Genomic DNA, 26,460 nt, shown 5'->3' on the forward strand with positions numbered 1-26,460 from the left:
TTTATAATATTCCCATCTTTTTTACCCTAGTGCTCCCACGCAGTCTATTCTACTTTAAGTTTTGATCTCCGTCTAAGAGGCATTTTCTTTTTTTTTTTTTTTTTTTTTGCGGTACGCGGGCCTCTCACTGTCGTGGCCTCTCCCGTTGCAGAGCACAGGCTCCGGATGCGCAGGCTCAGCGGCCATGGCTCACGGGCCCAGCCGCTCCACGGCATGTGGGATCTTCCCGGACCGGGACACGAACCCGTGTCCCCTGCATCGGCAGGTGGACTCTCAACCACTGCGCCACCAGGGAAGCCGTAAGAGGCTTCTTTAAAGCTGGAATACCAAGTCATAACACATGTGTGTCTATTGTCTATTCTTTGACAGTTTTCCCCAAAATAGCAACAGATGGCAGTTTGTGACTAAAATATCTAATAAAACTCACCAATTGACTGCCCATAACCTCTAAGCAATTAGATTCTAAAATCTAGTGAATCAAAGGCAGGGGGAAATTTTTTTTCAAATTCCATCTTCTCCAAATAGATCGGGTTCCTTGATGTATAATCACTAACAGTAAACTGATTTACGAGATGAACTAAATAGATTTCTACACATTTATACTTTCATTTCTAGAAGGTAAAATGGTCAATGTCATCTGTGAATTCCAGGTGACATTCTTGTAAATTTTATCTATTTTCAAACTTTCTGAGTAAATGAGGCTACATCTCAAATACGACAATGCACTTATGCATATGTTCAACTAGATACTAGGAATATAAGATAGACATAGTCTCTGCCTTCACAGAGCTTAGAAGTACAAGAGGGGAACAAGACAAGTAATCACAAAAGTAACTACACAGTAAGAGGCAGAGCAGTGAAGAGGTTAAGTGTGGGGTAAACTGTCTAAATTCAAACTCAGTTCTTCAAATTATCAGGGTGTAACCCTAAAAAATTACTTAATCCTTCTGACAATATTATGTACCAGTACACAGTCAAGGTTTACTAAATGTTAGCTGCAGCTATTACTGTTATTCTTATTAAAGGATGTCATGAAGCTACAAAAGGGGCCTAAATTAACAGGGTGGTTCTGGAAATGAAGATTAAAGCTGATACCTGAAGGGTGAGTAGAATTTAGGTAAAAAGTGGATTGGTGAAGTGAGAGGAATGATATTCTAGGCAAATGGAACAGCGTGTACAGACATGAAGGGGAGAGTGAAGGAAATGAAATTAGAGAGGGTTACGAAGGGCCCAGATCACTGGCCAGATGCACCAGATGCAGATGCATTTACTAAGATGAGGAAAAGTGTAAGAAGCAGATTTTTTAGTAAATGGGAGGACAAGGAGATTAACAGTTTAGTTCATTATGCTTGATATCTTCTTTTTAAAAGTATAATCAACATACATTATATTAGTTTCAGGTGTGTAACATATTGATTCAACACTTGTATACATTGTGAAATTATCACCACAATAAGGCTAGTTACCATATGTCACATACAAAGTTATAAACCTTTCTTCTTGTAATAAGAACTTTTAAAATTTTGCTTAGCAACTTTCAAATTTGTAACGCAACATTACTGACTATAGCCACCATGCTGTACATCACATCCCTGTGACTTTATTTCGTAACTGGAAGTTTGTACCTTTTGATCCCCTTCACCCATTTTGCCCACCCCTCAACCCCCCTCCCCTCTGGCAACCACAGATTCATTCTCTGTATCTATGTATCCGTTTTGTTTGTCCATTTGTTTTCTTTTTAAAATTCCACATATAAGTAAAATCATATGGTAATTGTCTTTCTCTGACTTATTTCACTTAGCATAAAACCCTCAACGTCCATCCACGTTGCTGCAAATGGCAAAATTTCATTCATTTTATGGCTGATTAGTATTCCATTGTGTGTATACACACACACGCCCCGCATCTTAGTTATCCACTCATTCATTGATAGACACTTCGGTTGTTTCCATATCTTGGCTATTGTATTCCATCGTGTGTGTGGATACACACACACATCCTACATCTTATTTATCCACTCATTCACTGATAGACCCTTCGGTTGTTTCCATATCTTGGTTGCAGTGAACATAAGCGTGCATGAATCTTTTCAAATTAGCGTTCTCATTTTCTTCAGATAAATACCCAGAAATGGAATTGCTGAATGATATGGTAGTTCTATCTTTAAGTTTTTGAGGAACCTCCATACTGTTTTCCATAGTGGCTGCACCAATTTACATTTCCACCAACAGTGCACAAAGGTTCTCTATTCTCTATATCCTCACCAACACTTGTTATTTCTTGTCCTTTTGATTATAGTCATTCTTACAGGTATAAGGTGTGTCACACTGTGGTTCTGATTTGCATTTCGCTGATGATTAGTGATGTTGAGCACTTTTAATATGCATGGTTGGTCATCTGTGTATCTTCTTTGGAAAAATGTCTATTCAGACCCTCTACCCACTTTTTAATAAGATTGGTTGTTTAATTTGTTATTGAGTTGTATGAGTTCCTTACATATGTTGTATATTAAGTCCTTATCGGGTATATGATTTGCAAATATCTTCTACCATCCAGTAGGTTGCTTTTTATTAATGGTTTCCTGTGCATATGCTTTTCAGTGTGATGTAGCTCAGCGGTCCCCAAACTTTTTGGCACCAGGGGCCAGTTTTGTGGCAGACAATTTTTCCATGGACCGGGGATGCTGGAGTGGTACATTCAAGCACATTGTATTCGTTGTGCACTTTATTTCTATTATTATTATATTGTAATATATAATGAAATAATTATACAACTCACCGTAATGCTGACAGGAGGCAGAGCTCAGGTGGTAATGTGAGCAATGAGGAACGGCTGTAAATACAGAGGAAGCTTCACTCACTCGCCCACTCACCTCCTGCTGTGCGGCCTGGTTCCTAACAGGGCACAGACTGATACCGGTCCGCGGCCTGGGGGTTGGGTAGGCTGATGTAGCTCATTTTTTAATTTTCGCTTTTGTTGCCATTGCCTTTGGAGTCAGATCCAAAAATATATCTCCAAGAGCAATGTCAAGGAACTTACTGCCTATGTTTTCTTCTAGGAGTTTTATGGTTTCTGGTCTTAAATTCAAGTCTTTAATCCATTTTGAGTTAAATTTTGTGTATAAGTTAGTAGTCCAGTTTTCCAATCACTATTTATTAAAGAGACTGTCCTTTGCCCATTGCATATTCTTGCCTCCTTTGTTGCAAATTAATATACCATCTATATGTGGGTTTATTTCTGAACTCTCTATTCTGTTCCATTGATCTACATGGCTTTTATGTTGATACCATACTGTCTTGATTATGATAGCTTTGTAATATAATTCTGAAACCAGGGAGTGTGATGTCTCCAGCTTTGCTCTTTCTCATGATTGCTTTGGCTATCTGAGATCTTTTGTGGTTCCTTCCATAAAAATTTTAGGATTGTTTGCCCTATTTCTGTGAAAAATGCCACTGGAATTGATAGGGATTGCAATGAATCTATAGATTGCTTTGGGTAATATAGATATTTTAACAATATGTTAAAAATTGTTCCAATCTATGAGCACAGGATGTTTTTCCATTTACATGCGTCTTCTTCCATTTCTTTTGTCAATGTTTTATAATTGTCAGTGTGCAGGTCCTTTCACCTCCTTGGTTAAATTTATTCCTAGCTATTTTATTCTTTCTGATGCAACGGTAAATGGGATTACTCTATTAATTTCTCTGATAGTTCACTGTTAGTGTATAAAAATGCAATACATTTTTGTATATTTATTTTGTACCTTTCAACTTTATTGATTTATTAGTTCTAAGTTTTTTTTTTTGGTGGAGTCTTTAGGGTTTTCTAAATATAAAATCATGCCATCCACAAATAGTGAGTTTTACTTCTTCCTTTCCAAATTGGATGCCTTTTATTTTTCTTATCTCACTGCTTTGGACTTCCAGTGCCAATACCAGTGGCAAAAGTGAACACCCTTGGGGGGACCTTGAAGATGGCGGAAGAGTAAGACGCGGAGATCGCCTTCCTCCCCACGGATACACCAGAAATACATCTACACGTGGAACAACTCCTACAGAACACCTACTGAAGGCTGGCAGAGGACCTCAGACCTCCCAAAAGGCAAGAAACTCCCCACGTACCTGAGTAGGGCAAAAGAAAAAAAGAAAAGACAGAGACAAAAGAATAAGGACGGCACCTGCACCAGTGGGAAGGAGCTGTGAAGGAGGAAAAGTTTCCACACACTAGGAAGCCCCTCCGCGGGCGGAGACTGCGGGAGGCGGAAGGGGGAGCTTCGGGACCACGGAGTAGTGCACAGTGACAGGTGCAGAGGGCAAAGCGGGGAGATTCTCGCACAGAGGATCGGTGCCGACCGGCACTCACCAACCCGAGAGGCTTGTCTGCTCACCCGCCGGGGCGGGCGGGGCTGCGAGCTGAGGCTCGGGTTTCAGTTTTGGACAGAGCGCAGGGAGAGGACTGGGGTTGGCGGCTTGAACATAGCCTGAAGGGGTTAGTGCACCACGACTAGCCGGGAGGGAGTTCGGGGAAAAGCCTGCACCTGCCGAAGAGACAAGAGACTTTTTCTTCCCTCTTTGTTTCCTGGTGCGCGAGGAGAGGGGTTTAAGAGCGCTGCTTAAAGGAACTCCAGAGACGGGCGCGAACCGCGGCTAAAAGCGCGAACCCCAGAGACGGGCGCGAGCCGCGGCTAAAAGAGCGAACCCCAGAGACGAGCGGGAGACGCTAAGGCTGCTGCTGCCGCCACCAAGGGGCCTGTGTGCGAGCACAGGTCACTCTCCACACCCCTCTTCCTCGGAGCCTGTGCAGCCCGCCACTGCCAGCTTCCCGGGATCCAGGGACAACTTCCCCGGGACAACGCACAGCGGGCCTGAGGCTGGTGCAACGTCACGCCGGCCTCTGCCGCAACGTCACGCCACCTCTGACGCCGCAGGCCCGCCCCGCACACACTGCCCCTCCCTCCCACCACCACCCCCGGCCTGAGTGAGCCGGAGCCCCCGAATCAGCGACTCCTTTAACCCCGTCCTGTCTGAGAAAAAAACAGACGCCCTCCAGCGACCTACACGCAGAGGCAGGGCCAAATCCAAAGCTGAGCTCCTGTGAGCTGTGAGGACAAAGAAGAGAAAGGGAAATCTCTCCCAGCAGCCTCAGAAGCAGTGGATTAAAGCTCCACAATCAACTTGATATACCCTGCATCTGTGGAATACCTGAATAGACAAGGAATGATCCCAAATTGAAGAGGTGGAATTTAGGAGCGAGATCTATGATTTTTTCCCCTTTTCCTCTTTTTGTGAATGTGTACGTGTATGCTTCTGTGTGAGACCTTGTCTGTATACTCTTGCTTCCACCATTTGTCCTAGGGCTCTATCTGTCCATGTTTTTTTTAAAAAATTCTTTTTCTTAATAATTAATTTTAATTGTAATAACTTTATTATACTTTACCTTCGTTCTTTCTTTCTTTCCTTCCTTCCCTCCTTTAGACAACGAATCACCCCAAATTGAGGAGGTGGTCTCTGAGAGCAAGATTTATGATTTTTCCCCCTTTACCTCTTTTTCTGAAGGTGTATGTGTATGCTTCCGTGTAAGATTTTCTCTGTATAGCTTTGCTTCCAACATTTGTCCTAAGGTTCTATCCGTCCCTTTTTTTTTCCTAAATATTTTTTAATTCAATAACTATATTATACTTTATTTTATTTTTACTGTATCTTCTTTCTGTCTTTTTTCCTTCTTTCCCTCCTTTCTTCCTTCCTTCCTTCCTTCCTCCCTCCCTCCCTCCCTCCTTTCTTTCCTTCTTTGCTTCTTTCTTCCTTCCTTCCTTTCCTCCTTTCCTTGTTTCTTTCCTCATACTTCTACTAATTCTCTCTACCTTTTCTCCCTTTTACTCTGAGCCTTGTGGATGAAAGGTTCTTGGTGCTCCAGCCAGGAGTCAGGGCTCTGCCTCTGAGGTAGGAGAGCCAAATTCAGGACACTGGTCAACAAGAGACCTCCCAGCTCCACATAATATTAAACGGCGGAAATCTCCCAGAGACCTCCATCTTAACACCAGCACCCAGCTTCACTCAACGACCAGCAAGCCACAGTGCTGGACAACCTATGCCAAACAACTAGCAAAACAGGAACACAACCCCACCCATTAGCAGAGAGGCTGCCTAAAATCATAATAAGACCACAGACACCCCAAAACACACCACCAGACGTGAACCTGCCCACTAGAGAGACAAGATCCAGCCTCATCCAGCACAACACAGGCACTAGTCCCCTCCACCAGGAAGCCTACACAACCCACTGAAACAACCTTAGCCACTGGAGACAGACATCAAAAACAATGGGAACTACGAACGTGCAGCTTGCAAAAAGGAGACTCCAAACACAGTAAGATAAGCAAAATGAGAAGACAAAAAAACACACAGCAGATGAAGGAGCAAGATAAAAATGCACCAGACCTAACAAATGAAGAGGAAATAGGCAGTCTACCTGAAAAAGAATTCAGAATAATGATAGTAAGGATGATCCGAAATCTTGGAAGTAGAATGGACAAAATGCAAGAAACAGTTAACAAGGACCTAGAAGAAATAAAGATGAAACAAGCAACGATAAACAACGCAATAAATGAAATTAAAAGTACTCTAGATGGGATCAATAGCAGAATAACTGAGGCAGAAGAACGGATAAGTGACCTGGAAGATAAAATAGTGGAAATAACTACTGCAGAGCAGAATAAAGAAAAAAGAATGAAAAGAACTGAGGACAGTCTCAGAGACCTCTGGGACAACATTAAATGCACCAACATTCAAATTATAGGGGTTCCAGAAGAAGAAGAGAAAAAGAAAGGGACTGAGAAAATATTTGAAGAGATTATAGTTGAAAACTTCCCTAATATGGGAAAGGAAATAGTTCATCAAGTCCAGGAAGCACAGAGAGTCCCAAACAGGATAAATACAAAGAGAAATACGCCAAGACACATATTAATCAAACTGTCAAAAATTAAATACAAAGAAAGCATATTAAAAGCAGCAGGGGAAAAACAACAAATAACACACAAGGGAATCCCCATAAGGTTAACAGCTGATCTCTCAGCAGAAACCCTACAAGCCAGAAGGGAGTGGCAGGACATACTGAAAGTGATGAAAGAGAAAAACCTGCAACCAAGACTACTCTACCCAGCAAGGATCTCATTCAGATTTGATGGAGAAATTAAAACCTTTACAGACAAGCAAAAGCTGAGAGAGTTCAGCACCACCAAACCAGCTTTACAACAAATGCTAAAGGAACTTCTCTAGACAAGAAACACAAGAGAAGGAAAAGACCTATAATAACGAACCCAAAACAATATAGAAAATGGGAATAGGAACATACATATCGATAATTACCTTAAATGTAAATGGACTAAATGCTCCCACCAAAAGACACAGATTGGCTGAATGGATACAAAAACAAGACCCTTATATATGCTGTCTACAAGAGACTCACTTCAGACCTAGAGACACATACAGACTGAAAGTAAGGGGATGGAAAAAGATATTCCATGCAAATGGAAACCAAAAGAAAGCTGGAGTAGCAATTCTCATATCAGACAAAATAGACTTTAAAATAAGGACTATTAAAAGAGACAAAGAAGGACACTACATAATGATCAAGGGATCGATCCAAGAAGAAGATATAACAATTGTAAATATTTATGCACCCAACATAGGAGCACCTCAATACATAGGCAAATACTAACAGCCATAAAAGGGGAGATCGACAGTAACACATTCATAGTAGGGGACTTTAACACCCCACTTTCACCCATGGACAGATCATCCAAAATGAAAATAAATAAGGAAACACAAGTTTTAAATGATACATTAAACAAGATGCACTTAATTGATATTTATAGCACACTCCATCCAAAAACAACAGAATACACATTTTTCTCAAGTGCTCATGGAACATTCTCCAGGATAGATCATATCTTGGGTCACAAATCAAGCCTTGGTAAATTTAAGAAAATTGAAATTGTATCAAGTATCTTTTCTGACAACGCCATGAGACTAGATATCAATTACAGGAAAGATCTGTAAAAAATACAAACACATGGAGGCTAAACAATACACTACTTAATAATGACGTGATCACTGAAGAAATCAAAGAGGAAATAAAAAAATACCTAGAAACAAATGACAATGGAGACACAACGACCCAAAACCTATGGGATGCAGCAAAAGCAGTTCTAAGGGGGAAGTTTATAGCAATACAAGCCCACCTTAAGAAGAAGGAAACATCCCGAATAAACAACCTAACCTTGCACCTCAAGCAATTAGAGAAAGGAGAACAAAAAAACCCCAAAGCTAGCAGAAGGAAAGAAACCATAAAAATCAGATCAGAAATAAATGAAAAAGAAATGAAGGAAACGATAGCAAAGATCAATAAAACTAAAAGCTGGTTCTTTGAGAAGATAAACAAAATAGATAAACCACTAGCCAGACTCATCAAGAAAACAAGGGAGAAGACTCAAATCAATAGAATTAGAAATGAAAAAGGAGAAGTAACAACTGACACTGCAGAAATAAAACAAATCATGAGAGATTACTACAAGCAACTCTATGCCAATAAAATGGACAATCTGGAAGAAATGGACAAATTCTTAGAAATGCACAACCTGCCACGACTGAATCAGGAAGAAATAGAAAATATGAACAGGCCAATCACAAGCACTGAAATTGAAACTGTGATTAAAACTCTTCCAACAAACAAAAGCCCAGGACCAGATGGCTTCACAGGTGAATTCTATCAAACGTTTAGAGAAGAGCTAACACCTATCCTTCTCGCACTCTTCCAAAATATAGCAGAGGGAGGAACACTCCCAAATTCCTTCTACGAGGCCACCATCACCTTGATACCAAAACCAGACAAGGATGTCACAAAGAAAGAAAACTACAGGCCAATATCACTGATGAACATAGATGCAAAAATCCTCAACAAAATACGAGCAAACAGAATCCAACAGCACATTAAAAGGATCATACACCATGATCAAGTGGGGTTTATTCCAGGAATGCAAGGATTCTTCAATATACGCAAATCTATCAATGTGATAAACCATATTAACAAATTGAAGGAGAAAAACCATATGATCATCTCAATAGATGCAGAGAAAGCTTTCGACAAAATTCAACACCCATTTATGATAAAAACCCTGCAGAAAGTAGGCATAGAGGGAACTTTCCTCAACATAATAAAGGCCATATATGACAAGCCCACAGCAAACATCATCCTCAATGGTGAAAAACTGAAAGCATTTCCACTAAGATCAGGAACAAGACAAGGTTGCCCACTCTCACCACTCTTATTCAACATAGTTTTGGAAGTTTTAGCCACAGCAATCAGAGAACAAAAGGAAATAAAAGGAATCCAAATCGGAAAAGAAGAAGTAAAGCTGTCACTGTTTGCAGATGACATGATACTATACATAGAGAATCCTAAAGATGCTACCAGAAAACTACTAGAGCTAATCAATGAATTTGGTAAAGTAGCAGGATACAAAATTAATGCACAGAAATCTCTGGCATTCCTATATACTAATGATGAAAAATCTGAAAGTGAAATCAAGAAAACACTCCCATTTACCATTGCAACAAAAAGAATAAAATACCTAGGAATAAACCTACCTAAGGAGACGAAAGACCTGTATGCAGAAAATTATAAGACAGTGATGAAAGAAATTAAAGATGATACAAATAGATGGAGAGATATACCATGTTCTTGGATGGGAAGAATCAACATTGTGAAAATGACTCTACTACCTAAAGCAATCTACAGATTCAATGCAATCCCTATCAAACTACCACTGGCATTTTTCACAGAACTAGAACAAAAAATGTTGCAATTTGTATGGAAACACAAAAGGCCCCGAATAGCCAAAGCAATCTTGAGAACGAAAAAAGGAGCTGGAGGAATCAGGCTCCCTGACTTCAGACTATACTACAAAGCTACAGTAATCAAGACAGTGTGGTACTGGCACAAAAACAGAAAGATAGATCAATGGAACAGGATAGAAAGCCCAGAGATAAACCCACGCACATATGGACACCTTATCTTTGATAAAGGTGGCAGGAATGTACAGTGGAGAAAGGACAGCCTCTTCAATAAATGGTGCTGGGAAAACTGGACACGTACATGTAAAAGTATGAGATTAGATCACTCCCTAACACCATACACAAAAATAAGCTCAAAATGGATTAAAGACCTAAATGTAAGGCCAGAAACTATCCAACTCTTAGAGGAAAACATAGGCAGAACACTCTATGACATAAATCACAGCAAGATCCTTTCTGACCCACCTCCTAGAGTAATGGAAATAAAAACAAAAATAAACAAATGGGACCTAATGAAACTTCAAAGCTTTTGCACAGCAAAGGAAACCATAATCAAGACCAAAAGACAACCCTCAGAATGGGAGAAAATATTTGCAATGAAGCAACTGACAAAGGATTAATCTCCAAAATTTACAAGCAGCTCATGCAGCTCAATAACAAAAAAACAAACAACCCAATCCAAAAATGGGCAGAAAACCTAAATAGACATTTCTCCAAAGAAGATATACAGACTGCCAACAAACACATGAAAGAATGCTCAACATCATTAATCATTAGAGAAATGCAAATCAAAACTACAATGAGATATCATCTCACACCAGTCAGAATGGCCATCATCAAAAAATCTAGAAACAATAAATGCTGGCGAGGGTGTGGAGAAAAGGGAACACTCTTGCACTGCTGGTGGGAATGTGAATTGGTTCAGCCACTATGGAGAATAGTATGGAGGTTTCTTAAAAAACTACAAATAGAATTACCATATGACCCAGCAATCCCACTACTGGGCATATACCCTGAGAAAACCAAAATTCAAAAAGAGTCATGTACCAAAATGTTCATTGCAGCTCTATTTACAATAGCCCGGAGATGGAAACAACCTAAGTGCCCATCATCGGATGAATGGATAAAGAAGAAGTGGCATATATATACAATGGAATATTACTCAGCCTTAAAAAGAAATGAAATTGAGCTATTTGTAATGAGATGGATAGACCTAGAGTCTGTCATACAGAGTGAAGTAAGTCAGAAAGAAAAAGAAAAATACCGTATGCTAACACATATATATGGAATTTAAGGGGAAAAATATGTCATGAAGAACCTAGGGGTAAGACAGGAATAAAGACACAGACCTACTGGAAAACGGACTTGAGGATATGGGGAGGGGGAAGGGTGAGCTTTGACAGGGTGAGAGAGAGTCATGGACATATACACACTAACAAACGTAGTAAGGAAGATAGCTAGGGGGAAGCAGCCGCAAGGCACAGGGATATTAGCTCGGTGCTTTGTGACAGCCTGGAGGGGTGGGATAGGGAGAGTGGGAGGGAGGGAGACGCAAGAGGGAAGATATATGGGAACATATGTATATGTATAACTGATTCACTTTGTTATAGAGCAGAAACTAACACACCACTGTAAAGCAATTATACCCCAATAAAGATGCTTAAAAAAAAAAAAAAGTGAACACCCTTGTCTTGTTCCTGATCTTAAGGAAAAAGCTTTTAGCTTTTCCCTGTTGAGTATGATGTAAGCTCTGGGCTTGTCATATATAGACTTTATTATATTGAGATACACTCCTTCTATACCAATTTTGTTGAGAGTTTTTATCATAAATGGAGGGTGAATTTTGTCAAACACTTTCCCTCCATCTGTTGAGATGATTATATGATGATCTGGATGATCTGGACTTCATTATGCTTGAGATATCTTTGAGATATGAAACTAGCAAACAATCAGTTTAATATATGGGTAAACAAGCCTGGAATTTTATTTTTAATAAAATTAAAAATTATGTTTATCCATTTATTCATCACATTGTGCTCCTATGAAAATAGCAAGAAGTAGATATCAGATCACTGTTAAAACAAAAATGTCACAAAAAAACAATAAAACTTTTTTTCCTCCTACAGATCCCATACTATCCAGCAGAAATCAGAGGCATTTATTTATTTTTATTTTTATTTTTTCTGTGGTACGCAGGCCTCTCACTGTTGTGGCCTCTCCCGCGTGGAGCACAGGCTCTGGACGCACAGGCTCCGTGGCCATGGCCCACGGGCCCAGCCGCTCCACGGCATGTAGGATCTTCCCGGACCAGGGCACGAACCCACGTCCCCTGCATCCGCAGGCAGACTCTCAACCACTGCGCAACCAGGGAAGCCCCCTAGAGGCATTTTTTTAATGTTTTGAAAACTGTAGCCCACGGTTCCCTTACCACACCAATTCCATGATGATAGCTAGGAAGGCTATGGGGGTATGAGTATTAAACTAGAATATCAGAAGTGGCTTTTCCCTACATCTTTCTACTATTCTAGAGCATGGCCAAATGTCCCTGGCAAAGAAGGGAACCTACTGACTCTTGGGCTCCAATGTGATGAATATGTTCTTCACAGGGAAGCTCTAAAAGAATAATGAAAAGCATAGTATACACAAATGGTTGGGTACAGAGATTAGTTCAACGCAAGAGAAGAAAACAGCTCCACACAATAGATGTGCTTCAGATTTCCTGATAACTAGCATTAATTAGTATTTATTATAAAGTATCACATGTTTATGCTTCATAAAAATACTTCCTTATATAGAATCAGTGTATCTTGATTTTGTAAATATTAAGCAATATGGCAAGAACAATAGAGCTGTCAAATGATACTCTGCAAAATAAAGTATTAAGTCTTATGATTCATTTAAAAACTTCATTTTTTCAGTTCACAAAACAATTAAATCCATGGGCTCTTTCTAATAACTTAAACAAGACCTCCTATTTTCTTGGAGACTGCCAATGGGGCAAATAATGAGAGTTGCTGTCAGAAGATCTATCTTGGAGGTCTGACTTTACCTGTATGTATGTATGTATTTGTTGTCTTATGTAAATCATATCTCCTAAATCTCAAGTTTCTCACCTGAAAAAGGCAATATCATTACCCATCTCCAGAGACACTTGATCAAATGAAGTCATATAACTGAAAGTACTTTAAATGATAGAATGCTAAATAATTGTAAGTAGTCACTATTCACATTACCACATGCAGTGAGGTACAAATTATAGCAGCTGAACATTAAAAACAGATGAAGACTGTACGTACTTGAACTCATCAATTTGACAAATTTCTCTTTAGATATAGTACCAACAAAATCCAGTTTATCCCACTTTGCATTATATAATCCCATATATCAGTGGCTCTAACCGAAACCATGCTTAACAATTACCTGAAGTGTTTTGCTTTTTTAAAATTGTGGTAAAATACACACAAAATTTACCATTTAACCATTCTTAAGTACACAATTTAATGGCATTAAGCACATTCACTGTTCTGCAACCATTACCACTATCCATCTCCAGAACTTTTTCATCATCGCAGAATGGAATTCTGTACCCATTAAACAATAATTCCCCATTCCTTCCTCTCCTCAGTCACTGGTAACCACTTGTCTCTGAATTTGACTGTTGTAGGAATTATACAATATTTATCCTTTTGTGCCTGGCTTCTTTTGCTTCACAAAATCTTTTCAAGGTTCATCCACATTGCAGCATATATCAGATTTCATTCTTTTAAAAAAAAATAAGTTTATTTATTTATTTATTTATTTATGGATGTGTTGGGTCTTTGTTTCTGTGTGAGGGCTTTCTCCAGTCGCGGCGAGTAGGGGCCACTCTTCATCGCGGTGCACGGGCCTCTCACTGTCGCGGCCTCTCCCGTTGGGGAGCACAGGCTCCAGACGCGCAGGCTCAGTAGTTGTGACACACAGGCCTAGCCACTCCGTGGCATGTGGGATCTTCCCAGACCAGGGCTCGAACCCATGTCCCCTGCATTGGCAGGCAGATTCTTAACCACTGCGCCACCAGAGAAGCCCCAGATTTCATTCTTTTTTAAACTGATAACTCCTAATAATCAAAAGACTATTTTTTAGAGCAATTTTAGTTTCACAGCAAAACTGAGCAGAAAGTAGAGAGATTTCCCATATACCCTCTGCCCGCATACATGCATAGCTTCCTCTGTTATCAACATCCCCCTATCAGAGTGGTACATTTGTTACAACTGATGAATCTATATCGACATATCATTACCACCTAAAATCCTTACAGTTCACTCTTGGTTTTTATATGTTCTATGTAATTTAAATTATACTTTTTCATTGTCGATATACAGGAAAGTGACTTACTTTTGTAATTTAACCTTATATCTTGCAACCTTGCTAGAATCACTTATTAGTTCCAGGAGTTTTTTGGTCTATTCTCAGGAGTTGTTTTTTTTTTTTTTTGGTCCATTCTTTCAGATTTTCTACATAAACAATCATGTCATTTGCAAGTAATGATGGTTTTATTTCTTCTCTCCAAACCTGCATTCCATTTATTTCCTTTTCTTGTTTAATTGCATTAGCTAGGACTTCCAGTATGATGCTGAAAAGCAGTGTTAAGAGGGCACATCTTGGCATTGTTCCTGATCTTAGTGGAAATGCTTTGAGTTTCTCAACATTAAGTATGATGTTAGTTGTAGGGTTTTTTTTTGTGTTTTTTTGTGGTACGCGGGCCTCTCACTGCTGTGGCCTCTCCCGTTGTGGAGCACAGGCTCCGGATACGCAGGCTCAGCAGCCATGGCTCACAGGCCTAGCCACTCCGCGGCATGTGGGATCTTCCTGGACCGGGGCACAAACCCGTGTCCCCTGCATCGGCAGGCGGACTCTCAACCACTGCGCCACCAGGGAAGCCCATAGCTTTTTTTGTACCTATTTTTTATCTAGTTGAGGAAGTTCCCCTGTATCCCTAGTTTACTAAGTTTTTATCATGAATGAGAGTTGGATTTTGTCAAATACTTTTTTTTGCCTCTACTGATATCACCACGTGATTTTTTTCTTCTTTAGCCTAGCGATGTGAGAGGTTACATTAATTTTCATTCATTTCTTTTTAAGGCTGAATAATATTCCATTGTATGTACATAGCACATTATGTTTATCCATTTATTCATCCAGCAATGACTATTTGGGTTGTTTCTACCTTTGGCTATTGTGAATAGTGCTGCTATGAACACTGCTGTACAAATGTCTGTTTAAGTCCCTGCTTTCAACTCTTTGGGGTATACACAGGCATACCTCATTTTATCATGCTTAGCAGATACTGTGTCTTTTTGGTTTTGTTTTTTTTAACAGATTGAAGGTCTGTGGCAACCCTGTGTGGAGCAAGTCTATTAACACCATTTTCCCAACAGCATTATTTTTTAATTAATATATGTACATTTTTAAAGACATAATGCTATTGCATACTCAACAGAACACAGTGTAATAGAAACATAACTTTTATAAGCACTGGGAAACCAAAAAATTCATGTGACTAGCTTTACTGCAATATTTGCTTTATTGCAATGATCTAGAACCAAGGTATGCTTGCACCTAGAAGTAGAATTGCTGGAATATATGGTAATTCTATGTTTAGTTTTTTGAGGAACCACCATGTTTTCCGCAGCAGCTATACCATTTTACATTCCCATAAGTAATGCAAGAGGGTTCCAATTTCTCCAAATCCTGCCAACACACTGTTTTCTGATTATTTGATAATAGCTATCCTAATGGGTGTGAAGTGGTATCTCACTGTAGTACTCAATTTCATTTCCCTAATGATTAGTGATGTTAAATGTGGTTTTGTTTTTTTTAAACACCCTTGATGATTCTGATATCGGTGGCTAATCAGAAGACCCCACTTTTCATAAAACACTGATCCTATATTAGGCATCCCTCAAAAAAGGGAAGAACTGAGGAAAAAGTTGAATCAGAAAGCAGTTTTCAACAGAAGCCAACTTGAAAGAGCTCCTAATGGCTAAAGCTGGAACAACTACGCAATAAAATAAGTAACAATAGTACTGTACTGGGGGCAGAAGCAAGATAGGGGTAGGAAATTAAGAGGTACAAACTACTATGTATAAAATAAATAAGATACAAGGATACAATGTGCACCACAGGGAATATAGCTAATATTTTATAATAACTTTAAATGAATATAATTTATAAAAATATAGAATCACTATGTTATATGCCTAATATTGTAAGTATAAACTAACATAATCAACTATACTTTAATTAAGAAATAGTACTGGGGCTTCCCTGGTAGCGCAGTGGTTGAGAGTCCGCCTGCCGATGCAGGGGACACGGGTTCATGCCCTGGTCTGGGAAGATCCCACATACCGCGGAGCGGCTGGGCCCGTAAGCCATGGCCACTGAGCCTGCGCGACCGGAGCCTGTGCTCTGCAACAGGAGAGGCCACAACAGTGAGAGGCCCGCGTACCGCAAAACAACAACAACAAAATAATATTGTATTATAACCCAAAGAATAAAATAAATATCCATGAGTTTCCTACTAGAGGGCAGTGACTGTCTCCCTTATCTTTGTATCTTAGCACTTCCCATGTGCCTGGCGCTAGCGAATATTCAATATACTGCAAACAACTTATGTAATCTTGGCTTTCATTGTCCCCATTTTCTCTGTGATCTGAGTTTCATTCTCTTTATTGAAACAATCTATTTACAAAAATTCTGTGCAGAAACACTAAATGTAGACTACTACATTTGCATATTCCAAAAAAGCAGTGCCTGGTGTCAGTTCAGTTCAACAAACTCCACTGAGCACCTTTTTTTTTTTTTTTTTGCTGTATGCGGGACTCTCACTGTTGTGGCCTCTCCCGTCGCGGAGCACAGGCTCCGGACGCGCAGGCTCAGCAGCCATGGCTCACGGGCCCAGCTGCTCCGCGGCACGCGGGATCCTCCCAGACCTGGGCAGGAACCCGTGTCCCCTGCATCGGCAGGCAGACTCTCAACCACTGCGCCACCAGGGAAGCCCCACTGAGCACCTTTTAATATGCCAATCCACGAAAATGTCTGATTTAATTTTTCTTCTCCATGACCATTTTTCTTCTTCTGGAGAGATGAGGGTAGTAATTGAGTTGATACTGTATTTTATTTATAAGAATCTATAGTTCTTATTACATTATGTTTAGTTTGTGTAGAACAGTGCTTCTCAGACTTTAACATGCATACATGTCCCCTAAATATCTTGTTTAAAATACAGATTATGATTTAGTAGGTCTAGGGTGGGCATTTGGTAGTTCTATCAATGCTGCTGGTCTAAGTAAGGACTGTACTTTGCACAAGGATACATACATCTGTCTATTTTGCTAAAATTTTAGCTCCTTGAGGGGAGGGACCATTTCTTACCTTTATATTGTAGTTTCTGGTACTTCAGCAGGAGCTCAAGTACAACACTTTGAATGAGTAAAATTATATATACAATGCATTCAACTCCCTTGATGTTTCATCTATAACACCAAATTAGGAATTCCAACTTTCCCACAGGTACAAATAATCCTCTATAACAGGGGTCCCCAACCCCTGAGCCACGGACCAGTACTAGCCTGTTAGGAACCAGGCTGCACAGCAGGAGGTGAGCAGCAGGTGAGCAAGTGAAGCTTCATCCATATTTACAGCCGCTCCCCTTCGCTCACATTACTGCCTGAGCTCTGCCTCCTGTCGGATCAGCGGCAGCATCAGATCCTCATAGGAGCACGAATCCTACTGTGAACTGCGCATGCGAGGGTTCTAGGTTATACACTCCTTATGAGAATCTAATGCGTGATGATCTAGGTGGATCTGAGGGGAGCGGCTGCAAATACAGATTATCATTAGCAGAGAGGTTTGACTGCACAGAGACCATAATAAATCAACTGCTTGCAGACTCTCATCAAAACCCTATCAGTGAATGGCAAATGAAAACAAGCTCAGGGCTCCCACTGATTCTGCACTATGGTGAGTTGTATAATTATTTCATTGTATATTACAATGTAATAATAATAGAAATAAAGTGCACACTAAATGTAATGCACTTGAAACATCCTGAAACCGCCCCCACCCCCTGGTCTGTGGAAAAACTCTCTTCCATGAAACCAGTCTCTGGTGCCAAAAAGGTTGGGGACCGCTGCTCCATAAGTCCGTTAGTTCCTTTCCAATTCTCTTCTACTTCACAAAATCCTAACTTCATTCATGAACAACAAAACTGAACTTAATCGCAACTAGATCATTCCCACTGGTATACAAAAATGCTCAGAACAACAAAAAAAGCTTTCCTTGCCCTCAGGTACCCTAGCCTTCCACTCATTTTCTGTTGCCTTTCAGAGATATACTCAAGTCTCCATAGTAATTTTCTCTACCCACTCCCTAGGCTCTTCTCCACTTAGGTCTATCAGGGTCACCAAGGACTGCCATTCTGCAAAGTGGCCAGGGCTAAATCCCTGACCTCATCTCACTTGACCTCCTGGCAGTATGACATAGTTGACCACAGTTGAAACCCCTTCTTCATTTGACTTCCAAGGCACCATGCTCTCCTAATGGTCCATTTCAATGGACACTCTTAGTCTTCTCTCCATCTCTGAAATGCTGGAGTCCTCCAAAGCTCAATCCTTGGCACTTTTCTCTTCTTCATCCAGTGTACTCTAAGTGACCCAGTCCATGGCTTTACCAACTATTCACTCAAAATTCCCCCATTTTTATCCCCAGACTTAACCTTTCCCCTGATCTGAGATACCTACACTCTATACATCTCCACTTGAATGTCTAATAATTCCCTCAAACTTACCACAACCCAAACTGAATTCTTAGGTCTGACTCCACCCTCAAACTACTCCTCCTCACATTTTTCTCATCTCAGTAAATGGCACCTCCATTCAGTCAGCATGGGCCAAAAATACAGCAGTCAACCTTGATTCCTCTTTTCATTCTTCCCTACACATTCAACAAATCTATTTGTTTTACCCAAAATATACCCCAATTCTGACACCTTCTTACCACCTAAACTACTAGTCCACATGACCATCACCTCTTGCCTCCAAACTGGTCACTTTGGTTCATTCTTGCCCATCAATAATCTTTTTTCCTTCAGAGTGCCCAGAATCATCTCTTTTTTTTTAAAACCTAAATTTGACTTTGGCCTTTGCTCAAAATTTTCTAATGGTTTAACCATCATTAAGCATGTAAGTTTCTAAATGAAGTAGTCCCTTTCTACTTTTCCCAGCTTATCTCTTATAATTCTTCCTCACAAATGTAACACTCTAGTCATACTGGTTGTCCTGATCTTTCTTACACATACCAAGTTTGTCCTGCTTCAAGGTCTTTAGCTAACCCCTCTTTTAGGATGCTCCTTCACCAGATTTTTGCATGGCTGGCTCCTTCTGAACATTCTTGTCTCTTCTCAAATGTCACCTCCTCCAGAAGCCTTCCTTGACCACTACATTTAAAAGAACACCTTCCCTTCTTACCTCTCAGACCCTCTTTACCCCAACCTGCTTCATTTTGTTTATTACACTTACTCTTTCCTGAAACCACAATAGTTCTTTGTCCATCTATTTGTTTGCTTTCTCCTACCAGAATTTAAGGTTCATGTAAATAGCGACTTTGTCTCATCACTTTCTATCTCTGTGGTATCTAGAATACCTCTTGTCATTTTGTTGGTTGGCTGAATGAATAAATGAATGATTAAGAAACAAAAACCACTAAATACATTTATAATTAAAGTCAATTCAAATTTTTAAGAAATTAAAAGAAATCCAAGTTTGATGTGAATTAGACTTACTACAAAACCATTAACATTAGTCTCTAAAAACTCCTTGTAAGCATCAGAAAGTTCCCTTCAGACTCTGAATACAAAGTATCTGCTTCTATATCCTTCAATGATTAAATCAATTTTCTGAAGTACTACCAATGTTAAGCTGAAAAAAAGAAAACTATCCTTACTTAAACTTCTAATTTAATTACTAGTATTATTTTCTACCATTTTCCTATTCTGTAAATATTCAGATTTTCTTCTATATGAGAGTTATATGTGCTTTTGCAGCACTGGCCTGGAAACTAACCACCAGGTCTAATGCTGAGCTGTTGCCCAAAGACTGCAAATACCCCTTCTCTCTCAACAGACACTTCCTGCCATTCGGGCCCTTAACCTGAAATTTTGGAATCTCCTCACTCTCCACTAGCTGAAGGGTTAACACCTGACACAGTAGGGTGCCTATTCACACCAGTCAGATTACTAATACCAGTCACTGGATATTTTGAATGTGGTCACTGCAGCACCAGATTAAAGCTGCATATGAGAAAACAGAGGGGGGGAAAAACTTGAAGTGAACTTAAACAGCCAACTTATATTTTTTTAAAAAAATAAATCAAAGACTGAGCATCCTTTTTTGCCTTTTCTAATTTAAGATGACTTTATCAGCTCTATTCCTTCATTTTGGATCCACCATCTGGATCTAAAGCAGGAGTTTTCAACCTCAGCACTCCTGACATCTTAAGCCAACTAATTCTCTTTCATGGGGGCTGACCTGTGTACCAAGTTCAGCAGCATAACTTGGACACTAACCACTAGATGACATTAGCAGCAACCTACCCACCCAAGTTGTGACAAACAAAAATGTCTCTAGACATTGCCAAATGTTACCTTGGGGGGCAAAATCACTACTGGTTGAGAACCACTGATCTAAAGTACACCTTTCCCTACCTCTTCACAGCCTACCACACGTACCTGGATTCCGTGCCCCACTACAAATTTTCTTGGATAAAAATAAAATCTCCAACACTTTGTAACTCTCCAACCTAACCCAGCAGACCTTTTCCTCTCTACCATTTATATATATTCTCTTACAATATTCCTTGTGTTTTCACAACATGCATTCACATTGTACTTAAATCTCAACTTTTAAAAATAGCAAATTCATATATTTACACCTTACATATCTACTGACAAAGAAATCACATCTTTTTAAGGCAAGAAAGGTACATTATATACTTAAAACTCGAAATAAATTTTTAAAATTGTAGTTGATTTACAATGTTGTGTTGGTTTCTGGTGTACAGCAAAGTGATTCAGTTATACATATATTTTCCATTATGGTTTATTACAGGATATTGAATATACATCCCTCTGCTATACAATAGGACCTTGTTTTATCTGTTCTATATGTAATAGTTTGCATCTGCTAGTCCCAAACTCCCAATTCAATCCTACCCTGACCCCCACTCTCCCCGGCAACCAAAGTCTATTTGTAGACTTTTTAATGATGGCCATCCTGATTGGTATGAGGAGGTAGGTACCTCACAGTACTTTTGAGGTGCATTTCTCTAATAATTAGTGACGTTGAGCATCTTTTCATGTGCCTATTGGTCATTTGTATGTCTCCTTTGGAGAAATACCTATTTAGGTCTTCTGCCCCCCCCCCTTTTTTTTTTTTTGTGGTACACGGGCCTCTCACTGTTGTGGCCTCTCCCGTTGCAGAGCACAGGCTCCGGACGCGCGGGCTCAGCGGCCGTGGCTCACGGGCCCAGCTGCTCCGCAGCATGTGTGATCTTCCCGGACCGGGGCACGAACCTGTGTCCCCTGCATCGGCAGGCGGACTCTCAACCACTGCACCACCAGGGAAGCCCTGCCTATTTTTTTATTATGTTTTTTTTCTGTTACTGAGTTGTTTGCATATTTTGGAAATTAATCCCTTGTTAGCTGCATCATTTGCAAATATTTTCTCCCAGACCGTAGGTTGTCTTTTTGTTTTGTTTATGGTTTCCTTTGTTGTGCAAAAACTTACACATTTGATTTGATCCCATTTGTTTATTTTTGCTTTTATTTCTATTGCCTTGAGAGACTGACCTAAGAAAATATTGCTACGATTTATGTCAGAGAATGTTTTGCCTATGCTCTCTTCTAGGAGTTTTATAGTGTCATGTCTCATATTTTAAGTCTTTAAGCCATTTTGAGTTTATTTTTGTGTATGGTGTGAGGGTGTATTCTAACTTCATGACATGTGGCTGTCCAACTTTCCCAACGCCACTTGCTGAAGAGACTGTCTTTTCCCCACTGTATATTCTTGCCTCCTTTGTGGAAGATTAATTGACCGTAGGTGTGTGGGTTTATTTCTGGGCTCTCTATTCTGTTCCATTGATTCATATATCTGTTTTTGTGCCAATACCACAGTTGTTTTGATTACTATAGCTTTGTAGTATTATCTGAAGTCTGCGAGGGTTATTGCCTCCTACTTTGTTCTTTTTACTCAGAATTGCTTTGGCAATTCTGGGTCTTTTATGTTTCCACACAAATTTTAGTATCATTTGTTCTAGCTCTGTGAAAGATGTCATGGGTAATTTGATAGAGATCGCATTAAATCTGTAGATTGCTTTGGGTAGTATGGCCATTTTACCAATATTGATTCTTCCAATCCAAGAGCATGGGATATTTTAGAACTTGAAATAAATTTTTAAAAAATTAATCAAAGTATGCTTCAACAGAAAAGATTAGAAATTTCAAACAGAATCTCTTCAAAATCAAGACAAACTTAAATCCACTTGGAAGCTCTTAATTAGTTGTAAAAAAAGTCTCTTCAAACTAGGCATTCAAGAAAAACTTCATACATAACCACTCAAATTTCCCAATTAAAGTTTAAAATGAAAATGACAATTTACTTCTAAATCAAAGTGCTATGTTATAATTTCAGAATTCTTATGAGGCAACATTACTTCCTTTGTAAAATGTGACTCAAAAAAAGTGACTCTACAAATTAACCAAAGATCCCCAAAAATCAATTACTATAGAAATACTTTAATTTTTAAAAAAATGAACATTTAACTAAATGTTAAATATTTTTTAACTCTTACAATAACAGGAAACTTCCTGTACTTTATCTCTAATCTTCAACCATCTTGCAAGATAGGCATGATTTTATTGTATGATAATTAAGGGTTATCCAGGCCCTTCGTAATATGTGTGAATAAGTAGGACCTGGATAAAAATCTTTTTTTTCTGGATTAAAATCTTGACTCTAACTTAACAACAGTATGACTCTGGACAAGACATATAACTTTTCAGTCTTCCTACTCCATAAATTGGGGCCAATACCTACAATATAATGTTACAACAAATATTAAATAATGAATGCAAATATGCTATATAACTTTAAGGGATTATTATTATGTGTGTGTGAATGTGCCCATAAAATTGTAAGTAACATCACTATCGGTGAAGTGCTAATGAAGTCCTTTCATTATAATTTGTATCACAACACACACAACACACACGGACTTTCAAGAATACTGTATCAGTTAAGTGATGACTTAAGTATATTTATTTCAGAAATTACTAATGCAGGTGCTTCTGTACTACTAATCGAGGTGTTTTTGTACTTCTGTACGAAAAGTGTTATTAAACTGCAATCTATTTTTTTCTTTCAACTGAGGCTGCAATACAGTTTTAACTAACTTGTTTCTTCTGTGGATTTATAATGATGGTTCTCCCTTCAACTAACTGTAGTGAATATCTGTCATTTCTGGGCATCTTCCTAACAGGACTCTGACTTTCTTTTGAGGAATTAGCTCTCCCTCTCTGTGCAATGTTGGCAAAAGAGGAATTTCTGGTGACCACTTCCCAGCATAGAAGCCAAAAGGGCTAAACACTACCTCTTCCAGTTCTAGCATAGCCAGGGGATGGGCACAGACATTCTTCCCTAAAACATAAGCAGGTAACCCAAGGAAGGAAAGACTGACTAGGGGTCAGTCACAGCAGAAGCAGAGATCTAGCACGTCTTTTCCACTTCAAAGCCTGCTGCCATGAACCCTGAGGCCCTGAACAGAGCTCCCTTGGCTCCTGCCAGTTTCTCTATCAGGGCTACTCTCCCCTTCCATGACCCTCTAAGCAGCACCTTCCAACAAATTTCTTTTTAAAACCAAGTCCTTTTATTTGCAACTAAGATCTCCAACTGTACACTAATGGGAAACAGAAAGGTGAAAATCTGGAAATAAACTAGATAAGGAAGGTAGATGCGTTTCTTTTTCATGCTGACATCTGACTTTTGTAGGTTTTAAGTACAATATTAAACACAAAGTCTAACCGTTAAGGTATAACAATAATTATTTCCTTAAAATTGAATTTTTAAAGTATTAAAAATATATCCAGAATAAAGTTATATAATTAAATATTTCAGTATCCACTGAACTCGTAACACATAACAGAAAAAAAAATCCTCAAATATACATCTTTAACCTGTTAAATCAGAGAGAGGACTTTTCCTAAAAAGTTAGTGAGAATTTGTCTTTGTTTAATTGGGGCTCCTAATCATACTATATAACACCATAGCAATTCTGTAAGAGATGCATCTTTTTAACCCCTTTTTCCTTGGACTACCACTCAATAAATTGGTGAATTCAGTGAAGCATCAAATATATAGAAATGTAACTTCCTGAAAATGTGTAGTCTACCTTTTAAGTGAAGAATATTAAGTATACCAAGCAATAAAAATGTACTTTTGAAGAAAAATGTTGAATGTTCCTGACCAGTAGGTTTAATTGTTTCAATCACCTAGATTTAAATCAAATCTGCCCTAAACATATAGAATAGTGACTTTCTATTTCTGTTATATTTCCCTAAAATGACTGATTGCCTATGTGGTTAGGTTCTAGTAAACTATAATAGTAAAGACAATCTTTAGTGTTTTGCAAAGGGGAGGCACATTTATGTACTCTATAGCAAAGTATTAGTAACCAAAATGACTTGTCACCACTTTCATTTCCACCAACACAGGACCAAGTCAGAGTATGACATAAAGGTGGTGAGTAAATGTTTCTGACTGCAATGCCAATGTCAAGCCAAGTATAAGTAATTCAACTCAGAGATTCCTATTTTCACATTCAAAACCAGAAATATGTTTTGCCAGTAGGTTTTTACTAAATTAAGATCATTTAACGCAATATCTAATTTATTTGCTAAGAAGTCAGAGGAAACAGCAGCACAAAAGCCAACACAGGATACTGTTTAGAGAAACAAACAGCACAGAGTGCAGTGAGACTAAAGCAGAGTCAGCAGAGGGTTTGGAGATGAGATCAAAGAGATAGTAGGAGGCCAGATCACTTAAGGACTTTGAGGGTGATAGAGCAGCAACGATGAGCACCCAATGAGGCCTTTAGAGCCTTTCTACAAGAGTACATTGCTACTCTAAGTTCAGGAAACAAAAAGTCCATTGCTATGGTTTCAGATTCCACATTGCAAATAAGAAACTACAACTTAACGGGGTCTGATGTCAAAGAAAAACATTCATAACATCTGAAAAACCTTTTCCCTTCCCCACTATTTATATGCATGAGGCTATATTTTCTTCATGTAGTTCAACTAAAACAGCATATCACAACAGACTGGATGCAGAGGGAGATATGAGAATCTGTGTTTCTTCTTTTTTTTTAATTCATTTAAAAAAATTTTTATTTTTGGCTGAGCCATGCAGCATGCGGGATCTTAGCTCCCCGATCAGGGATCGAACCTGTGCCCCCTGCAGTGGAAGTGCAGAGTCTTAACCACTGGACCACCAGGGAAGTCCCTCTGTGTTTCTTCTATTAAGCCAGATGGTAAAGAGATTTGCAAAAATGTAAAACAATGACACTAAATTTTTTTGTTTGGAAAACATCGTTATTTTAATAAAAATTTTATTGTTGTTAATATGTAATGAGTTTACTATTTTTTAAAATTAATTAATTAATCTATTTATTTGGCTGCGTTGGGTCTTCGTTGCTGTGCGCGGGCTTTTCTCTAGCTATGGCGAGCAGGGGCTACTCTTTGTTGCGCTGTGCAGGCTTCTCATTGTGGTGGCCCCTCCCATTTGCAGAGCATGGGCTCTAGGCACACGGGCTTCAGTGGTTGCGGCACGTGGGCTCAGTAGTTGTGGCTTACGGGCCTAGTTGCTCTGCGGCATGGGGAATCCTCCCGGACCAGGGCTTGAACCCGTGTCTCCTGCATTGGCAGGGGGATTCTTAACCACTACACCCCCAGGGAAGCCCGAGTTTACTATTTTAAAATAAATTTAAATGTTTTATTTTAAAAAATATAAATTCATGGGTATAACTCATATACAAGTTGCTCTTTGAGAGCCTCAATAATTATTTAAGAGTGTAAAGGGGTCATGAGATCAAAAACTTGAGAACTATTGATCTATTAATCAAAGATGTCCTGGAGTAGCATTCCCCAATCACCAGTAAGTAATAACTTCGGAGGACTTCTCGTCAGGCTAACTACAGAATATCTATTTACAAGTAATTCAGTCAGCCACACACATCATCCTTGTTTCCCCTCCAAAACCCCATATCATACACCTGCTAGTCCAGTGATTTTCAAAACTTTTAGCAGGGAGAGGGGAGCTCCCAAAAGAAATTTCCACTGAACCACAATATATAACACAAATAAAAGTAAAGCTGCCCTGGTTAAAGAGAGGGTGGTGTCTCCTACCTCTAGTTCATCCATCCCCTCAGTTACCATGAAGGTCCCCCTAAGGTACTTCCTAGAATCACACAAAACACAGTTTCAAAAAAATATTTTAAACCACTGCTCAAATGTGCTATT

At 39.3% G+C, this 26,460-nt stretch overlaps 1 protein-coding gene and 1 non-coding gene across 3 annotated transcripts in view; both read right to left on the bottom strand.

Annotated features, from left to right (window-relative positions):
• Positions 1-26,460, bottom strand: part of SOS1 (SOS Ras/Rac guanine nucleotide exchange factor 1) — a 160,480-nt gene that overhangs the window by 94,246 nt on the left and 39,774 nt on the right. The window lies entirely within an intron of this gene.
• On the bottom strand, positions 25,367-25,439 carry TRNAG-UCC. The gene has a single exon. It is a non-coding gene; the product is annotated as a tRNA-Gly (tRNA).

Source organism: Phocoena sinus, chromosome 13 (genome assembly GCF_008692025.1).
Source record: "Phocoena sinus isolate mPhoSin1 chromosome 13, mPhoSin1.pri, whole genome shotgun sequence".
Lineage (NCBI taxonomy): Eukaryota > Metazoa > Chordata > Mammalia > Artiodactyla > Phocoenidae > Phocoena > Phocoena sinus.